This window comes from Pelophylax lessonae (genome assembly GCF_965119305.1).
Source record: "Pelophylax lessonae genome assembly, chromosome: 3".
Lineage (NCBI taxonomy): Eukaryota > Metazoa > Chordata > Amphibia > Anura > Ranidae > Pelophylax > Pelophylax lessonae.
Window position 1 is genome coordinate 160,817,764 of NC_138770.1, and position 12,928 is coordinate 160,830,691.

Below are 12,928 nucleotides of genomic sequence, written 5' to 3' on the forward strand. Positions count from 1 at the left end.
TCCATCCACACTCAACTCTAACAATTTTACTGATTTAAAAAATAAACAATTAAAGTAAATATATTTATTGAATAAGCAAATTAAAGACAATATAATACACTTTTTCAGATTACACCATACATATAAATCTGCAATCTTTTTTTTTTGTTTTGTTTGTTTTTAGGTCAGATTTAGAGCCCATTCACACTGCCGCGAATGTCAGGCTGACAAGTCGCGGTCGGTCGTGGTCCATTGAGTAGTACAGGACCCGTTCTAATATGAGCGACACAAGTCGCTCCGACTTAGAAAAAGGGTCCTGTACTACTTTGGGGCGACCTCGGAGCGACTTGCATAGACTTCCATTATGTGAAGTCCCTGCAAGTCGCGCCGAAGTCGCGGTGCACAGCGGTGCATGCGACTTCACAGATCGCCCCCCGAAGTCGTGTCGCCTCAGTGTGAACCGGCTCTTAGCTTTCCGTTTAGATCAACAAAATATGTTTCAGATGTATCAAAACAAAAGGGGTGTAAAGCCTTATATATTGTTTTTTTGAGAAAGTAGCCTAAGCTTGAATAAAAAAAGGCTGTCTGTTGCTAGTATGGTGCAGAGAAAAACCATTGTTCTCTTTGTTGAAGCAGTGGTCTCTCTGCAAAGGTTTGACACAGGTAGAGCTCTTCAGTCAGCAAATATCATGTTCCCAGCTGATTGGAACTGTGACCTGGAGTGCAGTCTAAAATATTGTGTATCTCATGTAAGGGGGTCTTTAAAGTGTAAGTCCAGCCAAAATTTTTTTTTTCGTATTGTATAGAGTGGGAGATATGTTACTGTTTACTGGTGTTTACTATTATCTGAGGTTTCCTATTGCTATCCTGGTGACAATGTTAATGTAAGGTCACTATCCATCCCCATTTCCTGGGGGCAATCCCCGTTTTGAGACAGTCCCTGGTTAACAAACTTCCCCAGCAGTGCCCCGAGTGGCAGTAGATGCATATGTGCATTTTATTTGAAATATACTTATTTTGTAGGTATAATTGTCTCTTGTCCCCCTGGTCTGTGACCAATTGTTTGTGGGCATTTTAAAAATGATTGCATGATGTTGTGGGGGTAGCTACAAAAGGTATGTGTTTTGTGGGTGTGATCAAAAGTGGGGGTGGTCAGTGAGGTGTCCCGAATTTCATTTTGAAAATCTGGTAACCTTATTTTAATGTCCAAGAAGTGAGGATAATTCAACAGCAATACAGATAGAGAAAAAAAAAATATTTTCTCACACAGAGTAGAGAAAAGCTAGTACCCCTGTCAGATTTTTACTTCTGTCTGGGTCCCTGTTGGATAGCTTTCCTCATCTCCTAGCTAGTTAAACCAATGTCAGAAAGAAAGGAAGAAAGCATAAATCTCTCTAACAGATCTCCAGATAGAAGTAAAACCTGACAAGAGTTCTAATTGTAGTATCCCCAGTGTACAGTAGGTAAATTTAGTTGGGCTCCGGCTGTAGCTAGAAGAGCCAGTGTTAATTTGTTATTGATAGTTAGGTTGGCAGTGCTCCAAGGGCTGAGTCTCTGCTGCCTCCCCCTGGCTTCTAGAGCTTAGGAAATTTCTGGAACTTAGAAGGCAGAAGAGCAGTGATAATGCCTGATTATTATGGGGTCTCTTCCAATCCCTGGGTGAGAATGGCCCAGAAGGTGGAGAGATAGCCCTAAAGTGGTTGTAAATGCAGAAGGTTTTCTTACCTTCAGGCATGCTATGCTTGAAGGTAAGCAACCTTCTGAGTGCAGCAGCCCCCCAGCCCCCATAATACTTACCAGAGCCCCCTCTTGATCCAGCACTGTCCACGAGAACCTTGCCTCTCCGGGGACTCGCACCTCTAACTGGCCTTCACCAGCAAAGCCTGCGTGGGACCCCAGAAGAGGAGGATCCGGGATGCTCTGTTCAAAACCACTGCACAGAGCAGGTAAGTATAACATGTTTGTCTAAAAAAAAAAGACTTTAATATCGCTTTATGTATTCTGGAGCCTGATCACATGAGAGCAGAATCCAGGGTCCAGTGGCATGGGGGAAGACCCTTGTGCGGGGGGGCTCTGCCTCCAGGCAGAAGGTGCCAGAGAGGAAGAGTGCTGGGAGAGAGAGAGAGAGAAAGCAGCAGAGGAATCCTCACACCCTTCAGCCTCAGCTAGGCTTAGCTGAGCCACCCAGGGAGCCATTGGGTCCTGTCAAGCAGGAGGCCTGTTCAGAAGTCACCAAATGTGCTTCATGAACTTTATAAGGGACTGAGCGAGTAACCTCTAATTTTTCACACCCCAAAGCCTATAGAGGAGAAGCAGCCAAGTGCAATACCCAGCTAGCTATCAGGAAGGGGCAGCTCAAAGCTACTACAGCTACCCTACACCTTTGCTTGGGGACCCTAAGTTGGAGCAGGGTGCTTTGGCATTTTGAAGATAGAGTACCAGAAATAAATTTTTCCACGGGAACACCATCATGTGATCTTTCCAAGAGGGCAGAGACAGTTATCATATACTCAAGTTCTACTTTACCACAGTTCTGACCATTCCATTCCACCCTAACCCCATCCAAGTTGATTTCCTTAATAAACTAAAACAAAGCAATGCTCTTGGACTGGTTTTCTGACTACAGTGTGCTTGCTGAAAATACCTGTTGCCTGGCTGTGCATGCAAATGGGGACCCAAAATCCAGTAGCCCTTAAGGGGTAAGCACTACATAATCCTTCCTAATTCTTTACAAAACTAGAATAAAAAGTTTCAGGCTTGAAATACACTTTAAGAGAAGATCTAAAATTCCCTTTTTCCAGGAGTCCCTTGGGTCTGCTCTCTGTGATTAATTGATTTCCCAAGTCAAAAGTTACCATGGAAATGTGGGTGGCATTGTGCAGCTTGATACTTTAGGAGAGAGGAGGAAGGGGATGGTGTTTTCGGTCTACTGTGCATTGTCAATGGATGAAGGGGACTAAATACTAGGCCATGTAGTAAGAAGGGATGGAAAACTATGAATACACGACAAGAAAAATCTGAGAGGGGCTTCTCTTTCATGTATACAATACAAAATAAATAAAATGCTTTCAAATGAGCTAGGCTTTAGGCATTATTTTTTATTTATTTTTTATTCCAAGGTATTTATGTGGATTTCCACTTTAAACTGATTAAATGCAAGACTTTGAATAGGTTAATTTATAAACACAGTTCATGTACTAATTACATGGAGAAAAAAACTATGATTTTATTATATGGAATATATTAATTATAGATTAAAGCAAAGCAAATTAAACTAATCCTGGTGAAATTATTGCGGCTAAATTGATTGCTACTGTTTGTATACCAAAGAAAGAACATGTTTAAAAATAGATTAGAATGATTAATTTTGCATGTTTTCATAATTTTCTGGAGGTGTTTGGACAATTAGATTTATTCTAATTATTTAAACAATCACAAATTAATCCATCCAAGTGTTTTAGGAATGTGTTAGTTCCATAATAAAAAATGAGCCTGTTGCCTAACAATGCCATTATGAGTTGCTGAGTAATGCCTTTCATTTTATTACTAGCAGAGTGCATAAATAATAACCGATGTGTTGATATGATTCCTGCTAATTACCTAAACAAACAGATTCCTCCTTAAAGATACAATACTCTTCTATATCCTAAGATACCTAGTTTTCCTTCATATTCGTTTTCTGAAAAGGAAAGTTCCACTTCTTTTCCTTCACCCCTCCTCTTCTCCCACTTTTGGATGTTTTGTTTTCTGGGAGTGGGTACCTAAGTCTGGCAGGTACCTGCATCCATTTCTGCTCAGCTTGCCTAGGTGAGCCAATTGGAAGTTCAGCCCCCCTTCTTCCCTGCCACCTACTGGGACACAATGCAGGTCAAAGGAGATTGTGGGACCATTAAGAAAGGGCATCATGTCTCAGACAAGTGCAGTAGGGAGAGGGCTGTGAAGCACTAGGAAGTCACAGCTGACTTTCCACATTCAAGACACTGAGGAGCCAAGGACTGGTGAAGAACCAACCCAGGTGAGGACAGCGCAGGAACCCTGTGCTGGTAAGTGCATGTTTATTAAGAGTCAGCAGCCACTGTATTAGTAGCTGCTGACTTAAAAACCCTTTTTAACCCTTTCATGATGGAAGGTAAAACAAATGCTAACACCTGAACCCAGTTTTGAAACTTTGACATGTGTTAGTAAAATTGTACATATCATTTGGTGGTAAATGGAAATGGATATCTCCAGATTTCTTTTTGTTTATTAAATGAAAACTGGCACAAAATAAAAAAAATATAAATTTAAAAAAAATGTAGCTGTATATTTCTTGCTATTGTCGTAACCTACCAGCAAAGAACAAACTAAAATATATTTCATTGCTCCTGACAATCACAGCAATACCACATATGTGTTAATTATTTGTTGTTTGTACCCATACTGGGGCCCATAAACAATAGTGTTTTCCTTTTTTTACACTACCTAAAGCATACAGACACTATGTGGGGGATTTACTAAGACTGGCCATACACGGTGCAAATTTCTTTACGGCAACTATGTTGAAAGAGGAATCAGCAATAGTCTTCTCCTGGCTGGGCGGGGAGGGGGGGAAAGCTGTCCCCGCCGGGAGAAGACAGTGAATATTGCTAGTGGCTATAGCAGCTGACAGGCTGACCTCCCTACCACTTCAACCTCTGCAGCAATGCTGGCAGCATTCTTATATCTATTTTCCGAAGACAACCTCTGGATATGTCACTGAGCATGTTCTTTGGTCGACCATTGCCATGGTCGACCATGGCAAGGCCTGTTCTGAGTGGAACTTGTCCTGTTAAACGACTGTATGGTCTTGGTCACGGTGCTGCAGCTCAGTTTCAGGGTCTTGGCAATTTTCTCATAGCCTAGGCCATCTTTGTGTAGAGCAACAATTCTTTCAATTTTTTCAGATCCTCAGAGAGTTCTTTGCCATGAGGTGCCATGTTGAACTTCCAGTGACCACTATGAGAGAGTGAGAGTGTTAAAAGCAAATTTAACACACCTGCTCCCCATAGACACCTGAGACCTTGTAACACTAGCGAGTCACATGACACCGGGGAGGGAAAATGGCTAGTTGGGACCAATTTGGACATTTTCACTTAGGGGTGTACTCACTTTTGTTGCCAGCAGTTTAGACATTATTGAATGTGTGTTGAGTTATTTTGAGGGGACAGCAAATTTACACTGTTATACAAGCTGTACACTCACTACTTTACATTGTAGAAAACTGTAATTTCTTCATTGTTGTCAAATGAAAAGATATTATAAAATATTTACAAAAATGTGAGGGGTGTACTCACTTTCACGAGATACTGTATATGCGGCCCAATGGATAAACTTCTGTGAGGCTGCATATATGCGTTCACACAGCAGGAAGTGGTTAAAGTGTATGTTCAGTCAAAACTTTTTTTTTAGTTATGAATAGTGAAGGGAAGGGTTAAAACTCCTGTTAGCTTACAATTTGTTTTCAATGCCACATTTGGGAGATTTCTTTTTGCACCCATGAAACAGGAAAATGAGGACAAAAGCTCTACAAATTGACATTCAAAATAGCCTACTACATTGGTTTCATAAACAAAATAAAGTTCCCAGATCATGCTGTGTTTTTAAATGTATATGCCTTTTAAATGCATTTAGAGTATGGTATTTGCCTCTAGATATCCAGATTTTTCTTTTTTCTAAATGTGGCTAACCTGAATATACCTGAACACACACAGTGTGCATTGTCTAATTAGAATCATTACATGCATCTAAATGCATTTAGAAATGGCCTATGAATGCACATGAATGCAAGAAATTGCATGCTTGTGTGAATGGGGCCCTAGACAGTTTTAATTGGAGCAGGTGTTACAATTGTAAGATTTATCCACACCACTTATGCTGGTGACAACTGACAATAGTCACCAGGTCTAATAGAGAAGGTGACTCTACTTGGTGGAGACAAAGATAACACTAAAAACTTGATGAGGGTTCTAATCACTACTCTATTCCAAAAACAACATGGGTATACATATACTTTAACAATAACTTTTCACAAATTTCCTGGGGAAAAAGTGGCAACACCACCTACAGACAAGCAACCACCCAGCAGTAATTTTCCAACATGATATAGCACTGCTATCACAATTAAGGGACATCAGAATCATATTTTAGTCTAACTAACATATAGGCAGTATCACTTTTAAGATAAAGAATTCATTTTATCATATTTCCAAGCAGTGGTATAATCCTTGGCCACAACAACAGTCAATCCATGGTTGTGCAACTGTGGAGTCAGACCAAATGGAATACATTTTCCTACTCTCATTATCAAGTTTCTTTGGTTCATCACTACAGTTCATCTACAGCAGGGTTCTTCAAACTATGGCCCTCCAGTTGTTCAGGAACTACAATTCCCATCATGCTTTGTCATGTCTGTGAATGTCAGAGTTTTACAATGCCTCATGGAATGTGTAGTTCCGCAACAGCTGGAGGGCCGTAGTTTGAGGATCCCTGATCTACAGAGTAGGAGTACTTCACATGAATCTTGGCAGCCGAACCCAGGATCTTAGAAGCCTGGATAAGTGTTTAAGGCTTGTAAAAAAAAGAAAAAAAAAACTTGGTAAAAGAGGAAGTAACAAAGATGCTGGAGTCCAGTCACTGATGGTTAGATACTTGCTGACTGAGTTGCTAAAGGAATACAGGGAATAAACTAAGAATGATTTCCCAAATTATATTAATCAACTGTTTCAGTCTGTTTTCCAAGTCTTCGGCTTTAGCTTCCAGCTTACCAATCCTGGATTATGGACCCCATATGTTTTTTTTTTTTTATCTGCTTCAACAATGTGTCAACAATCTCATTCACATTTCTTTCTCTCTCTGTTTTTTTTTTTGTTTTGTTTGGGGGGGGGGGGGGGTTGCTGTTAGATTCCTGAATTTGCTTAAATTAATTTACCAGGGCCAATGTTAAAATAATTTTTGAATGCTAAAAGGTCAGCATTGGGTGTCCCAAGACCAGCAGACCTCTCAAATTTTAGAGGACGCAGGTAAAAGAAAAAAAAAATGACAGCGTGCTCACACCTTCCCTCCCCTTGCAGGTAAGTGGCTGGCTGTTTGCTGTATGCTGTATTCCAAAAATGTGTGTTTTTAGCTGTATTTGGAATGCAGCTTACATCCAGTACATGTGCTACAGCCAGCTGCACACAACCCCACCCCAGCAATAGTTTATTTTAACTACTTTGCATATGAAGTGATTTGCATGTTCTTTTCAGATGAGCATTTTATTTAGTAAATAATTTTGAATAAATATTTTATTATAGCTCTTTCCTAGTTAGGCTGTTAGATACATTTCATTTTTGGCTTCACTGTAGTGAGGGGAGAAGTGATTAGTTGTTTTTTTCTATTCAGGGTTTCCTAAGCTGGGTGTTTGACTTTTTCCACCTGTCTTTGGAAGAAGCTTCTAGAATATAGAGCAGGGAGATGCAGATTATCAGTATGAATATTTATCATGCCCTAGCCAATTCCTGGAATAAGGAGTCCAGAAGAAGGCTGGTAAGCTCTGGGTGAGTGTCTTTCCTCTTCAGTGAGAATTCAAGCTTCCTGGGGGGGGGGGGCTAAAGCTTCTAGTAGAGAGTTTCTGAAACAGGGGATTGCAGTCTGGATCTCAGAAGGAGCTGGGCTGAGGGCATTGGAAAGACTTCTCAAGGAATTTTCATTGGAGGGCACTGTTCTGAAGTACTGGGTCTGGAGAAGGAGCTTTTTATCTCTCTCACTAAGGATCTTCCTGCAGAGCCTGGGTTGCAGATAGCTCCAAGGACATTGTAAAGGATTTGCTGTGGACTTTGCGTATGCTTGTGCTAGAAGGGATCTAGGTGCTAGAGGTTGCTACAAGGACTGGGGCTGTTCTGATATAGTCCTAGATATACTGGCCATTCCCTGTTACCTCCAGGAAAGGCTGTGGTAGGAAGATCAGTGAGAAGTTTGTCCTCCTACTATTGCTACTGATCGTTTTGGAGTATCCTGTGACCGTAAACCTTTTTTCTGTTATAGTTTCTTCAACTGGACCGTGTTGGAGCTGGTGTGAATTGACTCATGATTGTAGTAGTGAGCAGCCTTTGTACTTTCAGGGAAGAAACAGTTAAGGGCAATGGCTCCTTTGTCGGTAGCGCTACATAATAGAAAAATAACTCTTGCTTTCATATGAATGTAATGAACAGTTTCAGCTTAAGTGAAAAAGATGAAGTAATAAAACTGTGTAAACCAGAAAGTTCAGACAAAAAAAGAATACACACAACTGTAAGGCTGGCATTCCAACTTTTATTGAATGATGACCTGATGATTAAAAAATTGTCATTTCTTTCACTGAGTTCTCTAATTAGAGGTTATTATTTTTTCACACACCAAACTGATTAGGACATCAAACAATATTTGTAGAGCTGTGTGTTGTGATTATGAGAATATCCCATGTGTGCTTTACCTGCTGTAACTTCCAGGGTCTGGAACAAAATGCGGTCTATTTTGGCTTTTAATTTGCATCATTTTCATTGTTCATTTTATAACACCACACTGTGTTTACTGTGGCTTAATGATGGCAGAACATAAAAATTTTCCCAAACAGACATCATTTGAAATTTAGACACCCTGTGGTGTTTAGCAAGGGTGATATTGTAAAACTGTGTACTTTGTCAGTGCTATATAAATACCTGTTTTTTCTTTGTTTTGTTTGCATTTTATTAGAAGATGATGCATACATTTAAAGGGAACTTACAAAGTCCGATTAATATATCGTGTGTATGTGCTAGTGCGCTCAAGTAACTTAAATAAAATAATATAAAACAATGAATAATATCAATTCATCTAACCATGTCCAATGGTTTAGACATGTAACAAAATGCTAAGGTGCATACTATTGTGGACTGTAAAACAATATACTTGACTAACAATATTGCATTTATCTAAAACACAAGAGTGCAAAGTGCTTGGTGCATAAAAATATATCAGTGACACCAGTGAAAATAACACATTCAGCGTCTGGATGATAGGAAAATATAATGTTGTACAATAGTCTTGTGTGCACAAGTATATCTAATTTAAAGTGCATTTATTGAACATATCAAAAGTCCTTAAATGATAAAATATTGTTGGTAGCTAAAAAAGATGGATTCCAGTGGATGCCTGTTGAGGAGAAATGTGTGTCGGGTGGAGAAGCCGCATGCATGTTATTTTATGCTGGAATATCTTGTTTTAAATGTAAGTGTGATTTTTATTCCAATTAAAGAGTTTTTTTAGGATAATGCACTATTCAGCTTTTTTCACTCATCCGCATGTTTATCGGGTCATCACGGGAATGTACTGGAGACCTAGTTAAGATAGAGGAAGCATTTGTCCCTTTTGGTATATCGTTCCAAATTCCAGTATCTTTCTGTGGGGAGTGTATCGTTCTGAATGTTATGGGAAACTCTCATAACTGAAGGGGTATTGTCATTGGAAGCATCCTTTTCCCAAAGTGGAGCCACCTCTCCCATTAATCTCTCGATATTCACGCTGATTATAACGTCTCTCTGGTAAGCTGCCACCTGCCGTTTGTGTGTGAACACCCGGGGATTGCATGTAGCACCGAATAACGTTTATGATTTAAATCAAATCAGCACCCAGCTTTTTGAGCTACCAACAATATTTTATCATTTAAGGACTTTTGATATGTTCAATAAATGCATTTTAAATTAGATATAGGGTTGAGCGGACACCTAGATGTCCGTGTTCGAAGGGTTCGGCCGAACTTTAAAAAAAAGTCCGGGTCCGTGTCCCGGACTTTTACCGAACTTTTCCCGGAAACACCAAACCCCATTGAAGTCAATGGGGACCCGAACTTTAAGGCACTAAAATTGCTCTAAAACACCAAAGGAAAGGGCTAGAGTGCTGCAAATGGCAGCAAAAGGTAATTAAGAGCATGGCAAGTGCTCTGCAAACAAATGTGGATAGGGAAATAACTTAAAACAACAAAAAAAAACAGAAAAATAAAACAATGTTCTTCTTCATCTCTGAAGGACGAGGCCCATATGGAGTAGGAGGGAGGTTGAGGTGGTGGTGGATGTGGCGGTGACATAGGCATGCGCACAGGGTGTGCCGGGTGTGCCTGGGCACACCCTAATCACCTAGGGCACATAGCATTGCCAGTGAGGAGATGGGAAAGATCTCCCTCGGACCTGCTCTGCTCTATTTCTCTTTGCCTACAGGTACATGGCCCCGATACATTACTCTCCCTGCTGGCAAACACATGCATGTGTACTTCAACTTTAGGGTGCACACCTTAATGCAATAGGCTGCGCACACCTATGGGCGGTGTAGGTGGAAGCGGCGGAGGAGGACCAGGGCCGGATTAAGAGCATCATGGGCTTGGTGCTGAGGATTTTGAAGGGCCTTAAGGGCCGTGCCTTGCCATGCACCCAGAGGAGGAAGGGTGCAGCCATGCATGCCTAATTCAACATGGGATGCTGTCTCTGAAGCCCATAAACACATCCATGCATCGGCAACTGTCCCTCCTTGTCCGGCCTTCGCGCTGTGTGGGGAGGTTCTGAGGGTGCTGCCTGGGGAAGCGAGCATAGAAGCCAGACTTCTGTGTTTACAAGTGACAGAAGAGCGGTAACAGTGAATATGGCCAACCCGGGGCCTATATAAAAGGTAGGGGCCTGGAGCTGCAGCTCCAATAGCCCCTACGTTAATCTGGCCCTGAGGAGGAGGACGAGGTAGCCAACACTGCTTCTTTTCACAAATTTTAAATGAGGGTACACCCCAAAAGAGTGAGAAAGAGCAAAAATGGAACAATGGGTGGGTAAGGTCGGTATCCATTGCTATTCTGCACAAGGTACGGAAAAGTCCCGTGGGATCCATGCCTGGTTCATTTTAATGAACGTGAGCTTGTCCACATTGTCTCTGGACAGGCGGCTGCGCTTGTCTGTTATAACGCCCCCAGCCGTGCTAAATACCCGTTCAGATAATACACTGGCTGCAGGGCACGCCAGCACCTCCAAGGCGTAAAGGGCAAGCTCAGGCCATGTGCCCAATTTGGAGACCCAGAAGTTGAAGGGGGCAGACCCCTCATTCACTACATGTAGGCGTGTGCACACATACTGCTCCACCATGTTGGTAAAATGCTGCCTCCTGCTAAGACGTTCCATCTGAGCTGCTGGTGCTGCTTTTTGTTGTGGCGTGCTGACAAAGCTTTTCCACATTTCGGCCATGCTAACCCTGCCTTCTGAGGTGCTGGCGGTGCCCTGGTTGCGTTGGCGACCTCCTCCTCCTCCTCCTCTGCCTTGTGCTTCCACTGCGGCCCCGCTGTCAGATGGGAATGCCAGCAGCATGGCGTCTACCAGCGTGCGCTTGTACTCGCGCATCTTGCGATCGCGCTCCAGTGAGTGAATTAAGGACGGTACGTTGTCCTTGTAACGGGGATCCAGCAGCGTGGCCACCCAGTAATCAGCACAAGTTAGAATGTGGGCAACTCGGCGGTCGTTGTGGAGACACTGCAGCATGTAATCGCTCATGTGTGCCAGGCTGCCCAGAGGCAACGAAAGGCTGTCCTCTGTGGGAGGTGTATCGTCCGTGTCCTCTGTATCCCCCCAGCCACGCACCAGTGATGGCCATGAGCTGGCCTGGGTGCCACCCTGCTGTGAACATGGTTCCATCTCCTCCTCCAGCTCCTCCTCCTCCTCATCCTCCTCATCCTCCAGAACTGTGCCCCTGCTGGACAATTGTGTCCCTGGCGTTTGTGTGTGCAGGAACCCACCCTCAGAGCCCCTTGCGAATGACTGCCCTGAAAGCCTTGGAAATGTTACCTCTTCATCCTCCTCCTCCTCCTCATCCTGTGCCACATCCTCTTCCATCATCGCCCGAATTGTTTTTTCAAGGAGGCATAGAAGTGGGATAGTTAAGCTGAGAACGGCGTCATTGCCACTGGCCATGTTGGTGGAGTACTCAAAACAGCGCAACAAGGCACACAGGTCTCGCATGGAGGCCCAGTTATTGGTGGTGAAGTGGTGCTGTTCCGCAGAGCGACTCACGCGTGCGTGCTGCAGCTGAAACTCCACTATGGCCTGCTGCTGCTCGCACAGTCTTTCCAGCATGTGCAAGGTGGAGTTCCACCTTGTGGGCACGTCACATATGAGGCGGTGAGCGGGAAGGCCGAAGTTACACTGCAGCGCTGCCAGGCGAGCAGCAGCAGGGTGAGAACGCCGAAAGTGCGCACAAACGGCCCGCACTTTCTGCAGCAGCTCTGACATATCGGGGTAGTTTTTAAGGAACCTCTGCACCACCAAATTCAGCACATGCGCCAGGCAAGGGATGTGCGTCAAACCGGCTAGGCCCAGAGCTGCTATGAGATTTCACCCAGGCCGGGCTTGAGGCTCGCTGGCAGCAACCACTCATTTGTCTGCTGTTCCATGCTCCTCCACAACTCCTGCGCGGTGTGTGGTTTGTCCCCCAAACAGGCAAGTTGTAAAACTGCCTGCTGTCGTTTACCCCTGGCCGTGCTGAAGTTGGTGGTGAAGGTGTTACGCTGTCCGGATGAGGAGGCGGTAGAGGATGAGGAAGCGGAGTAGGAGGAGTTAGGAACAGGAGGCAAACTGAAGCGCCCTGCAATCCTCGGTGGTGGAAGGACATGCGCCAAATTGCTATCCGCCTCAGGCCCATCCGCCACTGCATTTACCCAGTGTGCCGTTAGGGAGATATAACGCCCCTGACCGTGCTTACTGGTCCACGTATCGGTAGTTAGGTGGACCTTGGCACAGATGGCGTTGCGCAGTGCACACCTGATTTTTTCCCCCACTTGGTTGTGCAGGGAAGGGATGGCTTGCCTGGAAAAGTAGTGGCGGCTGGGCACGACGTACTGTGGGACAGCCACCGACATAAGGTTTTTAAAACTGTGCGTCTCCACCAGACGGAATGACAGCATTTCAAAGGC

General features: G+C 43.5%; 1 protein-coding gene across 1 annotated transcript in view; it reads right to left on the reverse strand.

The window, feature by feature from the left end:
* The window catches only part of TPO (thyroid peroxidase), a gene marked incomplete at both ends in the record, with an annotated part of 310,856 nt that overhangs the window by 234,620 nt on the left and 63,308 nt on the right, over positions 1 to 12,928 (reverse strand). The gene's annotated exons all lie outside the window — the stretch shown is intronic.